Source organism: Schistocerca americana, chromosome 7 (assembly GCF_021461395.2).
Source record: "Schistocerca americana isolate TAMUIC-IGC-003095 chromosome 7, iqSchAmer2.1, whole genome shotgun sequence".
Classification (NCBI taxonomy): domain Eukaryota; kingdom Metazoa; phylum Arthropoda; class Insecta; order Orthoptera; family Acrididae; genus Schistocerca; species Schistocerca americana.
Window position 1 is genome coordinate 545,091,917 of NC_060125.1, and position 2,562 is coordinate 545,094,478.

A 2,562-nucleotide genomic window follows, 5' to 3' on the forward strand; every position below is an offset into this window, starting at 1 on the left:
TCCATGCACGTTCGTCAGTCTGAAATGACCCATTATCAGACAAACGCCCAAAAAAAGGCTTGAAATGTTAGGTGATGTGGTCGGTGTCTGTCAAGGTATTTGTTTTATCATAGCCATGCTGCCTCTTGACCGTTTCCATCTCCTTGGCCGTACACAAACACCTTCTCGGCTTGCTCCTGAGATGAATGCCGGACCGTTCTGCTGCTTACAATGCGCTGTGTCGATCACACAGACTATAAGACACGGCATGTGGTCAGAATCACTCTCATTTACCATTGCTGTCTACTATGGCAACGATGCATTCCGGATACATGTTCATAGGGTGTTTTCTCCTCCATTTCCAGTTAGGAACCGGTCCCTGCACTTTCTTTGTTTTATTATTGTTCACCCTTTAGAATGCACACATCTCAGTCTCCCTCTTCTGTTGGTCCCACTCCTTCTCTCCCATCTCTGTCCATCTCCGCCTCCCCACCCCCCCTCTCTGTCCGGCTCAGCCTTCCGCCTCTCGGCCCATCTCCTCTTCTCTCCCCTCTTTCTGTTCATCTCTCCTCCCCCTCTTTCTGTCAATATCCTCCTCCTCCAACCCCTTCTCTCTCCCCTTTCCCTCCTTTCCCCTCTTTCTATGTCCAATTTGTACTCACACTCTTTCTATTTCGATCACCTCCATCCCCCATCTCTTTCTGTCCATCGCCTCCTCCCTACTTCTCTCTGCCCATTCCCTCATCTTCTAGTCTCTCTGTCCATCCCCTCCTGCCACCCCCCTCTACCTATCAGCCCCTTCCTGCTTCCTCTCTTTGCCCATCCTCTTCTCTATCCATCTCAACCTCCGCACAGCAGTGCCCCTCCAGACACGTATCCGCTGAAAAACATATCATTAAAGCAGGCCCATGTTATAAAAACACAACACGCTTATCGTGTGAGGCAGCTTACACGTCGGGTGATGGAATGTCATTTCTTACCATTGACGAGTAGGCTGCCCTGCAGAACAGGCCGATACTATTCTCACACAACTTGCCTATTTTGTGGGCAACCTACGTGAAAGGTTCTTAAAAAACAGGTGTGTCTGTTCCGTTTCGGAGCTAGGAGATTATTAACTCTACAGTGTTGATTCTCAAGAAATTTGCTGTTTGTGTAGCAAATTTGGTAGAAAAGATCCAGGGATTTGGGAAGAGATCTTGGACATACCTAGTCTTTTCAAGAGGTTTCGAAAACCATTAATAAAATTATGCCATTGCATGGTCCTGTTGCTGAATGGGTAGCGTGACTTACAGTATTGCAGATTACCCAGTTTTCTTGGTGGGAGGAGTGTAATGGGGTCCTCTCATCCTTGTGATGTCAACTGTGCAGCTACCTGACCGAGTAGTAGCGGCTCTTTCATGGTATGGAAAGCCGATGGCAGCCAGGAGAGCGGTGTGCCGCCCAAGGTCCCTCCACCACTCCGTCTACAGGCCACAAGTGGCCCATCGGGACCATCCGACCGCCGTGTCATCCTCGGAGGAGGATGCGGATAGGAGGGGCGTGGGGTCAGCACACTGCTCTCCCGGTCGTTATGATAGTATTCTTGACCGAAGCCGCCACTATTCGGTCGAGTAGCTCCTCAATTGGCATCACAAGGCCGAGTGCCCCCCGAAAAATGGCAACAGCGCACGGCGGCCCGGATGGTCACCCATCCAAGTGCCGACCAAGCCCGACAGCGCTTAACTTCGATGATCTCACGGGAACCGGTGCAGCCACTGCGGCAAGGCCGTTGCCCTAGGCCCCTCCACACCATATTTGAATGATGAAATTCGAAGGAGAAAGACACGGCAGGCGCTCGGCGTGCACGCTCCTCTGCCCCTTTACTGTTCCATGAAAATAAATATCTTAGTTGATACAGGAATTAACATTATTAACCACAGAACAACATTCTGCGCCCCTCTACATGTACAAGGATTGCCCAGAAAGTAATGCACCCATTTCTTTCTTGAACGATTTTTTGTTGAACATCATGGGAATTACACACACACGAAAGAATGGTGTTTTATCTACACACCCTATTTCTAAAACGTAACCTCTATCCTATTCTATGGCTTTCCTCCAGCGCGAAACAAGGGCGTGTATGCCCTGTCGGTACGAATTCTTGTCCTGGTGGCGGAGCCACTCCTTCGCTGTGTGTATCACCTCCTAATCGTCCTCAAAATGTCTTTCACGATTGGCCCAAACAAGTGGAAGTCTGAGGGGGCTAGGTCAGGTGATAGCCGTGGATTGTCTCCCCGACCGCTGCAAATCGTGGAGCTCCGCCGCACTGCCTTCTGATGACCTCACGCTCTGTGCCCAGCGACTAAATGTTTCTGTCGACAGCAGATGCACCATACGCTGCACAAGCGTTTGTGAATATTCCTCACAGTTTCTTTCTCTGCAGTGAGAAATTCAATGACGGCACGTTGCTTGTAACGTACATCAGCTACAGACGCCATTTTGAAACTGTCCTGCTGCTACGCTATCTGTCGGGTGTGACAGAAACTTGTCACTGAGGAGGCTTCAGATAATATATACGTAAAGTTTTGCATTCTTAGCACTGTT

General features: G+C 49.7%; 1 pseudogene; it reads right to left on the reverse strand.

Moving 5' to 3' along the window:
• Nucleotides 1-1,634: 1,634 nt before the first annotated feature.
• Nucleotides 1,635-1,752, reverse strand: LOC124623387 (annotated as a pseudogene).
• Nucleotides 1,753-2,562: the final 810 nt, after the last annotated feature.